This window comes from Macaca nemestrina, chromosome 6 (assembly GCF_043159975.1).
Source record: "Macaca nemestrina isolate mMacNem1 chromosome 6, mMacNem.hap1, whole genome shotgun sequence".
Taxonomy (NCBI): Eukaryota; Metazoa; Chordata; class Mammalia; order Primates; family Cercopithecidae; genus Macaca; species Macaca nemestrina.
Genome location: NC_092130.1, coordinates 35531491 through 35546911, shown reverse-complemented (window position 1 = coordinate 35546911; position 15421 = coordinate 35531491). Strand labels below are relative to the sequence as shown.

Below are 15421 nucleotides of genomic sequence, written 5' to 3'. Positions count from 1 at the left end.
CATTCGCAAATCAATAAACGTAATCCAGCATATAAACAGAACCAAAGACAAGAACCACATGATTATCTCAATAGATGCAGAAAAGGCTTTTGACAAAATTCAACAGCCCTTCATGCTAAAAACGCTCAATAAATTCGGTATTGATGGAACGTACCTCAAAATAATAAGAGCTATTTATGACAAACCCACAGCCAATATCATACTGAATGGGCAAAAACTGGAAAAATTCCCTTTGAAAACTGGCACAAGACAGGGACGCCCTCTCTCACCACTCCTATTCAACATAGTGTTGGAAGTTCTGGCTAGGGCAATCAGGCAAGAGAAAGAAATAAAGGGTATTCAGTTAGGAAAAGAAGAAGTCCAGTTGTCCCTCTTTGCAGATGACATGATTGTATATTTAGAAAACCCCATTGTCTCAGCCCAAAATCTCCTTAAGCTGATAAGCAACTTCAGCAAAGTCTCAGGATACAAAATTAATGTGCAAAAATCACAAGCATTCTTATACACCAGTAACAGACAAACACAGAGCCAAATCATGAATGAACTTCCATTCACAATTGCTTCAAAGAGAATAAAATACCTAGGAATCCAACTGACAAGGGATGTAAAGGACCTCTTCAAGGAGAACTACAAACCACTGCTCAGTGAAATAAAAGAGGACACAAACAAATGGAAGAACATACCATGCTCATGGATAGGAAGAATCAATATCGTGAATATGGCCATACTGCCCAAGGTTATTTATAGATTCAATGCCATCCCCATCAAGCTACCAATGAGTTTCTTCACAGAATTGGAAAAAACTGCTTTAAAGTTCATATGGAACCGAAAAAGAGCCCGCATCTCCAAGACAATCCTAAGTCAAAAGAACAAAGCTGGAGGCATCACGCTACCTGACTTCAAACTATACTACAAGGCTACAGTAACCGAAACAGCATGGTACTGGTACCAAAACAGAGATATAGACCAATGGAACAGAACAGAGTCCTCAGAAATAATACCATACATCTATAGCCATCTGATCTTTGACAAACCTGAGAGAAACAAGAAATGGGGGAAGGATTCCCTATTTAATAAATGGTGCTGGGAAAATTGGCTAGCCATAAGTAGAAAGCTGAAACTGGATCCTTTCCTTACTCCTTATACGAAAATTAATTCAAGATGGATTAGAGACTTAAATGTTAGACCTAATACCATAAAAACCCTAGAAGAAAACCTAGGTAGTACCATTCAGGACATAGGCTTGGGCAAAGACTTCATGTCTAAAACACCAAAAGCAACGGCAACAAAAGCCAAAATTGACAAATGGGATCTAATTAAACTAAAAAGCTTCTGCACAGCAAAAGAAACTACCATCAGAGTGAACAGGCAACCTACAGAATGGGAGAAAATTTTTGCAATCTACTCATCTGATAAAGGGCTAATATCCAGAACTTACAAAGAACTCAAACAAATTTACAAGAAAAAAACAAACAACCTCATCAAAAAGTGGGCAAAGGATATGAACAGACATTTCTCAAAAGAAGACATTCATACAGCCAACAGACACATGAAAAAATGCTCATCATCACTGGCCATCAGAGAAATGCAAATCAAAACCACAATGAGATACCATCTCACACCAGTTAGAATGGCGATCATTAAAAAGTCAGGAAACAACAGGTGCTGGAGAGGATGTGGAGAAATAGGAACACTTTTACACTGTTGGTGGGACTGTAAACTAGTTCAACCATTATGGAAAACAGTATGGCGATTCCTCAAGGATGTAGAACTAGATGTACCATATGACCCAGCCATCCCATTACTGGGGATATACCCAAAGGATTATAAATCATGCTGCTATAAAGACACATGCACACGTATGTTTATTGCAGCACTATTCACAATAGCAAAGACTTGGAATCAACCCAAATGTCCATCAGTGACAGACTGGATTAAGAAAATGTGGCACATATACACCACAGAATACTATGCAGCCATAAAAAGGATGAGTTTGTGTCCTTTGTAGGGACATGGATGCAGCTGGAAACCATCATTCTTAGCAAACTATCACAAGAACAGAAAACCAAACACCGCATGTTCTCACTCATGGGTGGGAACTGAACAATGAGATCACTTGGACTCGGGAAGGGGGACATCACACACCGGGGCCTATGATGGGGATGGGGGAGGGATTGCATTGGGAGGTATACCTGATGTAAATGACGAGTTGTTGGGTGCTGACAAGTTGATGGGTGCAGCACAGCAACATGGCACAAGTATACATATGTAACAAACCTGCACGTTATGCACATGTACCCTAGAACTTAAAGTATAATAATAATAATTAAAAAAAAAAGAAAGTAGAGCCAAAGAGACTTGTGAATGGATTGAATATGAGAGCATAGACAGAAATAAGCAATGCAATTCAAAGGACATTTCCCTGAGCAGAGGGGGTAGATGTGTGGTTAGCTGGGCTATTTACTGATATTGGAAAAACTGGAGGAGGAGAAGGTTTAAAGAGCACTGTTGGGAGAAATCAAGAATACAGTTCAACATCCTCATCAACCATAAAGGGAGAGATAAGTAGATTGTAGCCATTGGAGTCTAGTGTTTAAAGAAGTCTGCATTGGAGACAGAGATTTGGGGCCATCAATATTATAAATAAAACTCGTAACAAGGAATATGGCTGAAGGCAATTCTCAGCACAGATCCTTTAGTTCAAGAAATCAACGAGGAAAGAGAATTTCTCATCCCAGTTTCCACAAGGAGAATCCTAGGCAAGAACTCTTATTCATCTGGCTTGGATGATTTGTCCTTCTTTTAGCTGGCATAGTTCAGAACATGAAGTAGCACCGACATAGCAGGTGTGTCTATTACTCCAGTGCAAAATGTAAAAATAACAACCTAGCATGCAAAATATGCTTTGCTCATCTTTTTATTTGCTATTTCCCACAAGAACACTCTCCAAAAAATATTGTATTCCCTGCCTTTTAAAATAATGGATACTTTATTAAATAGCAATCTCTACTTATAACAAACACCAAGTATATGGGAGTTAAGCTAGATGAGTGGTCTAAAACTTGAACCCATATTAGACTCACATGGAGGACTTCAAAAAACACAGATTGCTGAGCTCTGTGCCCAGAGTTTCTGATTCTAGAAGACTAAGTTGCCCAAGAATGTGTTTTTCTAACAAGTTCCCAGGTGATGCTGATGCTGTGGAGATAGGCACCACCCTTGGAAAATGACTGGCCTATATAATGTAAACCAAACAACATTAGTGTATTAGTCCATTTTCATGCTGCTGATAAAAGACATACCCAAGACTGAGCAACATACAAAGGAAAGAGGTTTAAGGGAGAACTCACAGTTCCATGTGTCTAGGGAAGCTTCACAATCATGGCAGAAGGTGGGGAGGAGAAAGTCACATCTTAGGTGGATGGCGGCAGGCAAAGAGAGAGTTTGTGCAGAGAATCTCCCGTTTTTAAAACCATCAGATCTCGTGAGACCCTTTCACTATCACAAGAACAGCATGGGAAAGACCCGCCCCCATGATTCAGTCATCTCCCATCGGGTCCCTCCCACCACACATGGGAATTATGGGAGCTACAAGATGAGATTTGGGTGTGGACACAGAGCCAAACCATATCAATTTGTAATCAAAGATTCTGTCTTTTGTTCTAAAATTTATTTTCTGTTTTTACCTTATGCTGTATAATCTTTGATATCAAATTTCCAGATAATGGAGAAATGCAAAGTCCAGCCTGTTACTAATATTGTTTTTGTATGTCTTGGAAGAGCTGAATGAGCAAATGGAATGTCCATTTATGTTTATTCTGCTTGTTGGTGCCTGGTTCGTTGGTACATCGTGTATGTGTATGTATGTAGGTGCGTATTTATTACTGCATAATATTTTGAACTTATTATTCTGTCTCTTAGAAATTATGCTTATGCCCCATGGCAGTGAATTCATGCAGCTGACCAAGTCTACAATGAGAATGAAAAAAAAAAATACAATGTTGGGATACTGAACCCAGAATTTAAAAATAAAAGTATTATCAATGAATACTCTCAGAGAGTTGATACTATTATCTTTCATTTTTTTATAAAAGAATTATCACTGTGTGCCAGGCCCTGTGCTAGGCCCTGAAGAGACATAAATAAATCACCTATTTTGACTAATTCTTTAAAATCTTTTCTTACAATTAGTTTTGTTAATATGATTGCAGTATAGTCAAAACTATAATTTTAGATGTGAGATATCAAGGACAATCAATGAAAATAAAATACTTTTTGGGGGGCTGGGGAAAAATTTTCAGTGCTGAATAATTTCCTCTGTTCTCTTCATTTCATGTATGGCCATGGGCAAGGAACTCCCAGTAAAGCATTTCTATTCCCATAACAGGTTGTAACTTCCTCTGGCATGGCATAAAACTTCATTTCATGTGTGCCAGGCAACACAGTTTTCCAAAGCTCAAGCTAATTATATGAGATTTATCTGTGTGGGAACACAGGGATTAAGCAAGCAGGAAAATAGGAAAAATATATTTAGTGACTCTGTTTAACAAAGGATAATGAAAACAAAGGTTATAGAAAACAATGTCTTTCCTGAAATAAACACCTAACCAGTGATGAGAACTGTGAACATTCTGTTGTTGCTTTAATCTTGGCCTAACAGAAACTGCTACCAATAATACAAAATTACAAAACAGACATATTTGCCTTTAAGCCAGTACTGGAACCTTCATTAACCTTTTGTCTTCTCTATACCTGTTACTACGCTTTCTGGTTCTTACTTTCTGATGATTATTCAGTAGAATCTCTGTTTAAAAAAAAAAAAAGCCTCCTTATCGTTGTAGTGTGCTAATTTTTCATGGAAAGCGTATTATTTAAAATAATACATTTAGCCTCCAAATAATTCTTTATAATTAATTGTTTTGTCTGTAAGCCCTAATTTTACTTGTCTAACTTTTTCCCCCTGGAATTAGTTTTCCTCATAGTGCCTAATTGCACATTATATCCTGCTCCAATTTTCATATTTCACAATTACTTTATCTGAGGGGAAAAAAGACTCCAGTGTTTTATTTCCCTTAATACAGAGTTTTAATTTCCTCAATTTCCAATCTTAATATTTGTCTTTTCCTTCATAGGCATATTTGTAATATTTATCACTTGTGATGACCCTAATCTTTCAAATATAAGAAGAGACTCTTGAACATTCTGCATCTTAGTCATCTATTATTTATTTGGATGACAGGATTTTTGTGATAAATGAGGATAAAAAATGTCTGTTATGTGTTCAGGTTAAGGCAAATTCCACATGTTTTCTGAATTTAATTAGCAGCAGCCTCTTCAACTTTATTTACCACTTTTTTTTTTTTTTTCTTGCAAAATAACCAGTTCTTCAAAGTAAAGCTGTGCTTTCTGTTTTACAAGTTAGCTTTACAGTGGTTATAATTATCATCTGAAGTGAAGCGTGGAAGTCCTGTGGCCTAGTTGAGAGTTAGAATTAAATCAGATTACACAGACCCCAGAGTAGTTTTCTTCCCTTGTATCAAGGCCACTGCTCTGACTTTCTGGTAGAGCAGTTGAAATATTATACTATTGCTCCTTTGGGATCTGAAGACCTGGATTAGGTTCCTCTCCATGAGTGAAGTCTACAGCCTTCAAAAATTATTTAACCTCTTTTTGGCTTTCTGTAACTCTCCTTAGTAATCTCTCTTCTCATAGTTTCCTCATCTGTAATACTATAAATAAAAATGATCTAAGGTAATGGGGTACTAAAAGGACTAAATAAGATAATGCAAAACCTATTTTTATGTCACTGTGATACAAAATTGATTAAAGAAAAGTTTATTGAAATCTTTCAGTATTGGATGTTGGCGTTAGCACTCAAAAGAAGGAATGTGACTGGAGGGAGAACTGGAGCATAGTCTTTGATTGCATTTGCCTTGTAAGTATACAGTTTCTACTTACATTGTAAAGTTTGAGAATGACACAGCTCTGAGCATCTCCAGACCTCCTTCTCACATTTCTTCACCCTACCCTGCACCTCCAAGGATGATCCGTGTGGATGGCATCAGCAAGCTCCCTTCCCATCTAGCTGCCTACTGAGTTTGACCATAGTGAGCACTGGCTGTGTTCTAGAGAGAAGGAGAATAAAATCAAAGTTTCTATTACCTAGATCCTTTATGCCAGAGTTCTTTTAGTTTGGCTTGTCTAAACTCACAAATTATCAAAGTCACAACTCCTAAGGGGTAACCTCTCAGCTCTTCTCATTCTCGAGATTCCATTTCACTTCTTCTTGTCCTTTCAGAACTAGGGATGGTTACTGTCCCCAGATGTTACTAGTCCTAAGAAACTGCACTGTCATTTGTAGTTACCTAATATCCTACCAGTAGTAGACATTGTCTTAAATTCCTCAAATTATCCCCTTGTGGTTTGATTATTTTTCTTTTACTGCTTGAACAGCAGGCTAAAGAGAGATAATTGGAAAGGCAGTTTTAATGCTACAGTCTTGGCCCACAGACGGTTCAGATGTTTTTCTGTCCTCCTGAAATTCATTTTTTTGGGGAAAAGACAGATGTACAGATAAATATTTACACAAGATGGCAAAAGCCGTCAAGGTTTGAGTCTCCACAGAGACCCTAGTAACTCCCAGCATAAGTTGTAGCAATGATAATGATTTTTGTGTCATCGCCTGGGTCAGACTCCTGTTATCTGTCACCTGCACAATACAACTGCCTCCTTGTTACTCTCTCTGTTGCCTATCTGGTGAAAACCACTATTCTGTTTACATCATGCAGCGATGTTCCTCATTGGCCTTGGGATAAAATGCAATCTCCTTGGCATGATAATCCTGATAAATCTGATGTCCTCCTCCATTTGGCTTTGACTTACTTACTGCCGTCACTTTGGGTGGTTTAATAGTTTAAAACACATGTGGAAATAAACAACGTAGGCTTCCTAACCTGTACCATATCTACAAATCAGTTCTATGTTGATTAAAGACTAAAGTATACAAATCAACTTTAACATTTTTAGAGAACAATCTGGGAAATCTAGGAAATGTTTGTGACTTCTAGTAGGAAATGGCTTTAAAATAAGACACAATGAGTGCAAATGATAAGGACAATATTTATGTATTTGAATATTATCAATAAAAAGTTTATCAAAAACTTTTTCTTTAATTTAAAAGTTCAAAGTCTGGTAGAAGACACGGACAATACAAATAACTCACAGAAGAGCAAAATCCAGAATAAAAAGAACCCCAACGTGTTGATAAGAAAAGCAAAATAACCTAATTAAAATAATTGACAAATGTAAGAACAGAAGTGTAGAGGAGGGAAAAACGTGAATACCAAATGAACCTGAAAATTGTGTTTCATCTCACTAGTAATACATGAAATGGCATTTAAATATTCAATTCTAACGCATGCCAATTAGGTTTACAAACATGTCAAAGTTTGATATTGTCAATTGTTGGAGTATGCGGAATAAGAGAAATCCTTATAAATTAGTGTACCTGCTTTGGAGAACAATTTAGTAATACCTAGTTAAGTTGAAGAAGTGAAATATTTTTGTCAATAACTAGAATAGTTGAAATGTTCATTCCCATGATTCAAGTTTTCAGTATATGTTCTAGAGAAAATCCTGCAGATTTCCACGTGGACACTTGGGTAATATATAGAAAACATCTAGAGAAACACTAGTGCAGTATGGGGAAAAAAAGAACCTCAACAGATAAAATAGTTAAACAAACTGTGATGTTTTCTTAAAATTGAGTAGATAAATACAATGTAAGTTTTATTAAAACTGAATAATATCCAATTGTAAAATTGAAGGCACTACAGCTATACATATAAAAATGGATGAACATTGTAGCATACATTTAAATGAAAAAGCAATGTTATGAAGAATGCATGAATTATAATACTGCATATGGAAATTAAAATAAACTAAACATTGCTTTATATTGTTTTGGATAAACATATATATGAAAAGTATAAAAAATTGGTGGATGTATAAACCCTACATTCTGAATATTGGATACTTGTAACAAAGGATGAGGAAAAGGAGTGCATTCATCAGATTGTCAGGAAATTTTCATTCTGTTGGCAATGTGTTCTTTTTTGAGGTGGGTCTTTTAAAAATTATCTTCTATATGTTTTCCACAGATTTCATATTATCTTATAATTAAAAATAGATGTAATAACTTCTTAAAAATGTTAGTGAAAAATAAATGAACCGTACACTTCAAACAATTATCATAGGGTTAAACACATGCAGACTAGAGTTTCAAGAAGTTTCTGTCCTCTTCTTTTTCTCTTCTATCTTCTTGGTAGGAATAATTTCCTCTTGTATTCTTTTCCCTTGTCTCTATTTTAATAAGTGAGGAATGTGCTGGCAAATGTGTGTACTCTAACTTATAGCCTAAGTTCAAATTTGTGATATCAGTCATACCTGACCTGTCATCTAGCGTCAATTATTCAATCTCTTTGTGACTTAATTTTTTCCATATGAAAAATAAAAAGAGAAATTGTGTTTATGTTGCAAATTTAATTTTATGTTAATTTAATCCAGATGAAATTCTTAATGTAGACTCTGGCCAAAAATAAGATTCATTAACCTCTCTATTTTGTAAGCAACCAGTTAAAAATTGCAGTGCTGGTTAATGACATAAATTCTACCAAGATTAAGAGATATCTTTTAGGAATATTATGTGTCATGCACTGTGCCAAATAATGTGTTTGATATATTATCTCATTTAACACTCACAATATAAGAGTCAGGTACTAGCATTATCTAACTTGCAGATATGGAAATGGAGGTATAGTACCTAAATGGGTCCTGAGATAAAGGGGAAGAATCTGGACACAAATTTATTCTGGTTGAATCTAAAGCCCAGTATTTTAGTCATTAAATTTTGTCTGCTAGTTTTATGCTGTTTCTTTAATGCCTTATAAACATGTGGTAAAGATGGAAAAGTGAAATGTTGGCTCTTCTCACTGACCGATGCTGTCATTGTCTTGTGAAAGAAGTGGTGCTTTTCTTTATTTACTGTTTTATTTGACTTTAAGTTCTGGGATACATGTGCAGAATGTGCAGGTTTGTTACATAGGTATACATGTACCATGGTGGTTTGCTGCACCCATCAACCCATCATCTAGGTTTTAAGCCCTGCATGCATTAAGTATTTGTCCTAATGTTCTCCCTCCCGTCGTCTCCCACTCCCCAACAGGCCCCCGTGTGTTATGTTCCCCTCTCTGTGTCCATGTGTTCTCATTGTTCAATTTCTGCGGTGGTGCTTTTCTTTCTCCTATGAGCATATGCTCATTTTATCTTAAACGAGTACTGCATGTAGTGGTGGTTACCCATATAGGCTATATCTATTGGAATGTGAGTCAACCGTTTATTACTAGAAGTGCTTTTACATAGAAGTCTGTTTGGAATAAAAATCTGATAGAAGTCATTCCAAAATATATAGGTTATTTAAGAAATTAAACCTGTTGCACAAGATCTGATGGGCATTTAAAAATTTTATTTAACTGTGTTTGCTTTTTTTCTAAAACACTGATTTAGGTGTGTGTAAATAGCTCAGTGAAGAAAAAAAAAAAGAAAAAAAACAATGAAATCAGTTGCTTGGCATTGCATCAGTAAATGATCAACTGATATTTTACAACTTTCAACCAGAAATTGTTTGTTTCACATAAACTATATTTTTATTCTGTGAAAACAGCAACTTACACAGTTTTAAAAACAGGAAAAGAAGTTTTCAGGAGAGATGTGTTTCTGTGTGTTAGAAGGAAGGTATATGGTGACTGCATTCATCCAGAATTGTACAGTCAGCATTTCATCAGGGTTTATAGAGACATTTGAAGCCACTGGTAGTAAGTTAAGCAGCCTATCAATCACCCCTGCACCCCAAATCATATAGGCTATATATCAAAGCAAAATCCCTCTACATTTTGTTGTTTAAGTCTACTTTGAAATTCTCCAAGTTAGAGTCAAATAATGCCATGAATATTAATAGAAAGAAGTGATATATTAACAATCTCTTTTACTTTCAAGGTAAAAAGACTAGTATTCAGTTCATAGTAACTGTGGGCTTAGGGCAAAATGAAGAGTTATATCCAGATTATTACCAGTTATTAGCTACGTATAATGCCTTTAGTCTACCAGGCTTTACCAGAGTATGATTTTTTTCTCCTGCATATTCAAAAATGTATCATGTGACTTAACATCCTCTTGAATTTTTGTTCACCTTAGTTTGAAACATACTGGGTTGTTCTAGTCATCAATATCTATTTTATAGTTGCAGTCATTCTCCAATGATGCATGTCAATGGCATCAGTGCAGTTCTGCAAGTATATAAATCTCTACTCATCTCTGCACCATGTGGAGGTTTAAACATTTCATGACATGATACATTGCCATGCATCTTACTTATCTTCTCATATTTATACTGTCATAGTCTCTAAATAATATGTTTTTACTCTACTTCACAGATATAAATCTTCAATAATATGTATTTTTAATGGTGTTCTTCTTTGGAAGCATTTTAGTTATACAAAATGGTTTCACTGAACTTATGAATTAAGAGCCCAGTAGATTGTTGGTTACATTGAATTTATGAGTTCTCTGTTGAACTTTAATTTGAAGGAAGCCAGCTACACAAGTCACATCAATTTTCGAAGTCTCTTTACTGGCATTCTAATGAACAAGTATTAGCAACTTGTTTGTTGTTGTTTGTTGTTTTTGTTGTGCTCACTAATGAGATTTTTACTAGAGAGGCACCACATGAATCATTTCTTCAGCTACATATTTTGTTACAGACTATGGCTGAGCAATGAAGATAAAGCAACAAACAAGACAAAGTTCCTGCAACTGTGGAACTTCCATATGTGTGAAGAAATAAGGCAGTTGACAAGTAATGACATTTATTTTCCCTTATCTCCCTTATATGAAGCAGTGAGCCCATTACTTTCCAAACAACTGGAGTTCTACCACACACACATCAGGATTTCTTAGATACCTTTAAAGAGAAATGGAGGCTTTTCAGTGTGCCTGAAAGGAGGTGGTAAGTAACTGAACCGTATTTTTTCACATCTAGTTTGTAGCGTGTTGAAGTCCTAATTGAAAAGAGCTGAGAGGCAGAGCAAGCTAGCCAAATAGAAAGCTCTACCTAGTGTTTCCGCGAGCAAGGACACCAAGTTAACAGCTATCTGTATGAAAAAACACCTTCATAAGAACCAAAAACAGGTGAGCACTCATAGTACCTAGTTTTAACCTCACGTCGCTGAAAGAGGCACTGAAGAGATTGAAAAAAACAGTCCTGGCCGGGCACGGTGGCTCATGCTTGTAATCCCAGCACTTTGGGAGGCCCAGGCGAGTGGATCACCTGAGGTCAGGAGTTTAAGACCAGCCCTGACCAGCATGGTGAAACCCTGTCTCTACTAAAAATACAAAAATTAGCCAGGTGTTTTGGCACATGCCTATAATTCCAGCTACTCAGGAGGCAGAGACAGGAAAATCGCTTGAACCCAGAACCCAGGAGGTGGAGGTTGCAGTGAGCCGAGATCGCACCACTGCACTCCAACCTGAGAGACAGAGCAAGACTCCATCTCAAAAAAAACAAAAAAACCCCCACAGTCCTGAATTGCAGGTGCCACCTCTTCCCCACCCCAGGAGCAGCTGTGGAGTATGGAGTGTATCTCTGGATTCTGGGGAAGGGAGAACACAGCAATTGTGAGGCATCAAACTCAGTGCTGCCCTGTTAAAGCGGAAAGGAAAACCCAACCAATCTCAGCTGACACCTGTCCACAGAGAGAGCATTGAAACCAGCCCTAGCCAGAGGGGAATCTCCCATCCCAGCATTCTCTACTTGAATGCCTGCAAACTTCACCACTGAGAACCACAGCCACTCTGTGTCTCCAAGTAAACTTGAAAGGCAGTCTCCGCCATAAAAGCTGCAACTCATAGGTGAGTCATAGGGCTGAACTAGGTTCAGAGGCAGTGGACTTGGGGGCACACAACCTACTGAGACACTATCTGCGGCAGCCAAGGGAGTGCTGCCATCACCATTTCCCTAACCCGAAGATGCATAGCTTGTGGCTCCAAAGGAGACTCTTTCTTCCACTTGAGGAAAAGAGAGACAAGAGTGGAAAGGACTTTTCTTGCACCTTGAATACCAACTGAGCCACAGCAGGATAGGGTACTGGTCAGAGCCTTGAGGCCCCCATTCCAGGCCCTAGCTCCCAGATGACATTTCTAGACATACCCTGGGCCAGAAGAGAACTGGCTGCCTTGAAGAAAAGGACCCAGTCTTGGCAGCATTCATCACCTGCTAACTGAAGAGCTGGTGGGCCCTGTATAACCAGCAGTGATGCCTGGGAACTATATCTAGGGCCTTGATGAGCCACTGAGACTTGCTGGCTTCAGGGGAGACTCAGCATATTATCAGCTGTGGTAGCTACAGGGCAAAACTCCTTCTGGTTGAGAAAAGCAGAGGCAAAAGTAAAGGTGACTTTGTCTTGCTCCTTAGGTACCAAAACTGCCACAGGTGGGTAGAGCAAGTGGGCTCAAGGGATCCCTGATTCCTGGGGTTGACTCTTGGATGACATTTCTGTGCCTGCCCTGGGCTAGAGGGGAGCCCACTGCTCTGAAGGGTGAGTCCCAGGCTAGGCAACATTCACCACAATCTGACATAAGAGACTTTGGGCCTTAAGGGAGCATTTGTGGAAGTCTGGCAGTACTCCTCATGGCCGGGGTGCTGGTGGCTATGGGTTATGTTCTTCTGTCTTTGAAACAGGGAGGGAAGAGTGGAAAGGACTGTGGCTTGTGACTTGAATGCAAAATCAGCCCCAACATAATAGAACACCAGGTAGACTTCTCAGGTTTTTGACTCCTTACCCTGACTCACTACTGGACCCACCTGGGGCCTGAGGGACCTCAGTGCCCTGAGGGGACAGACACAGGCCTGGCTGGCTTTGCCACCTGCTGATTATAGAGCCTAGGGCCTTGAGCCAGGGAGTGGTTACGGCAGGCTTTGTGTAACACCCGGCACTGTGGTGACTTCAAGTCTGACCCAGCACAATCGCAGTGGTGGTGGCCACAAGGGTGCTTGTGTCACTGCACCCCAAGCTTCAGGTGACTCAGAACAGAGAGACTGACTCTGTATGTTTGGGATAAAGTAAGAGATGAGAGCAAGAGTCTCTTCCTGGTACTCCAGAGAATTCTCTTGGATCTTGTCTAAGACCATCAAGGTGGTACTTCTGAGAGTCTGCAAGAACTACAGCATTACTGGGTCTGGGGTGCCCACTAAAGAAGATACAGCTTAGATCACAACACCCAAATTCTTTCAAATAGCTGAAAAACCTTTTCAAGAAGGGTGGCTACAAATAAACCCAGCCAGTGAAGACCTACAATAAATACCTAACTCTTCAGTACCCAGACACTGAAGGACATCTTCTACACCATTCAGGAAAACATGACCTCACCAAATGAAATAAATAAGGCACCAGGGACCAACCTGGAGAAACAGAGAATGAGACCTTTCCGACAGATAATTCAAAATATCTGTGTTAAGGAAACAGAAGGAAATTCAAGATAACAGAGAAGGAATTTAGAATTCTGTCAGATAAATTTAACAGAGATTGAAATAATTTAAAATAAGCAGAAATTCTGGAGCTGAAAATGCAATTGGCATACTGAAGAATGCATCAGTCTGTTAATTGCAGAATAGATCAAGCAGAAAAAAGACAGTGAGCTCGAAAACAGGCTTTTTGAAAACACACAGTCAGAGGAGAGACAGAAGTAAAAACTAATTTACTTTACAAAAGTGAAAAGAATAAAAAACAATGAAGCATGCCTAAGGGATCTAGAAAATACCTTCAAAAGGGCAAATTTGAGAGATACTGGCCTTAAAGAGGACATAGAGAAAGAGATAGAGGTAGAAAGTTTATTCAAAGAGATAATGACAGAGAACTTCCCAAACCTAGAGAAAGATATCAATATCCAAGTACAAGGTTATTGAATATCAAACATACTTAACCCCAAAAAAGACTACCTCAAGGCATTTAATAATCAAATTCCCAAAAGTTAAGGATAAGGAAAGGATCCAAAAGCAGCAAGAGAAAAGAAACAAATAGCATACAATGAAGCTCAAATACATCTGGCAGCAGACTTTTCAGTGAAAATTTTATAGTCCAGGAGAGATTGGCATGACATATTTAAAGTGCTGAAGGAAAATAACTTTTATCCTAGAATAGTATGTCTGGCAAAAATATTCGTCAAACATGAAGAAGAAATAAAGACTTTCCCAGACAAAAGCTAAGGGATTTCACCAATACCAGACCCATCCTATAAGAAATGCTAAAGCAAATACTTCAATCAGAAAGAAAAGAACATTAATGATCAATAAATAATCATCTGAAGGTACAAAACTTACTGGTAATAGTAAGTATGCAGAAAAACACAGAATATAATACACTGTTAATTGTGGTAAACTATTCTTATTGTAAGTAGAAAGACTAAATGATGAACCAATCAAAAATAATAACTACAACAATTTTTCAAGAGGTGCAATAAAATATAAATAGAACAATAAAAACTTAAAAGCAGGGCGACAAAGTTAAGGCATAGAATTTTTATTAGTTTTCCTTGTTGCTTGTTTATGCAAATAGTGTTGTTATCAGGTTAAAATAATAGGTTATAAGATAGATTTTGCAAGTCTCGTGGTAACCTCAAACCAATAGATACACACACACAAAATAAAAAGCAAGAAACGAAATCATATCACTAGAGAAAATCATCTTCATTAGAGAAAAACTGGACTGAAACAAAGAGAAGGTGACAAAACAACCAGAAAACAAATAACAAAATGGGGTAAGTTCTTGCTTATCAATAATAACATTGAATGTAAATAGACTCTCCAATCAAAAGACATAGGCTGCCTGAATGGTTTAAAAAAATAAAAAACAAGAGTTCGTGTTGCATATACGAAACACATTTCACATATAAAAACATAGATTGAAAATAAAGTGATAGAATATTTATGTTTGTCTTTATAGGTGAAAAATAAAGCCAATGGAAGCCCCCCCCCCCAAAAAAAGCAGGAGTTACTATGCTTATTATATCAGACAAAGTAGATTTCAAGAAAAAAACCCTGAGAGACAAAAAGGTCACTATATAATAATAAATGATTCATTGATTTTTTGGAGGGCTTTCTGTGTCTCTATCTCCTTCAGTTCTGCTCTGATCTTAGTTATTTCTTGCCTTCTGCTAGCTTTTGAATGTGTTTGCTCTTGCTTCTCTAGTTCTTTTAATTGTGATGTTACAGTGTCAATTTTAGATCTTTCCAGCTTTCTCTTGTGGGCATTTAGTGCTATAAATTTCCCTCTACACACTGCTTTAAATGTGTCCCAGAGATTCTGGTATG

General features: G+C 37.6%; 2 long non-coding RNA genes across 3 annotated transcripts in view; one reads left to right on the top strand and one right to left on the bottom strand.

The window, feature by feature from the left end:
• Positions 1-15421, bottom strand: part of LOC105466943 (uncharacterized) — a 124061-nt gene that overhangs the window by 27753 nt on the left and 80887 nt on the right. The window lies entirely within an intron of this gene.
• Positions 1-15421, top strand: part of LOC105466941 (uncharacterized) — a 180102-nt gene that overhangs the window by 129241 nt on the left and 35440 nt on the right. The window contains exon 4 of the long non-coding RNA XR_003014743.2: positions 10818-11062. This is a non-coding gene — a long non-coding RNA (uncharacterized lncRNA). The remainder of the gene's footprint in view (positions 1-10817; positions 11063-15421) is intronic.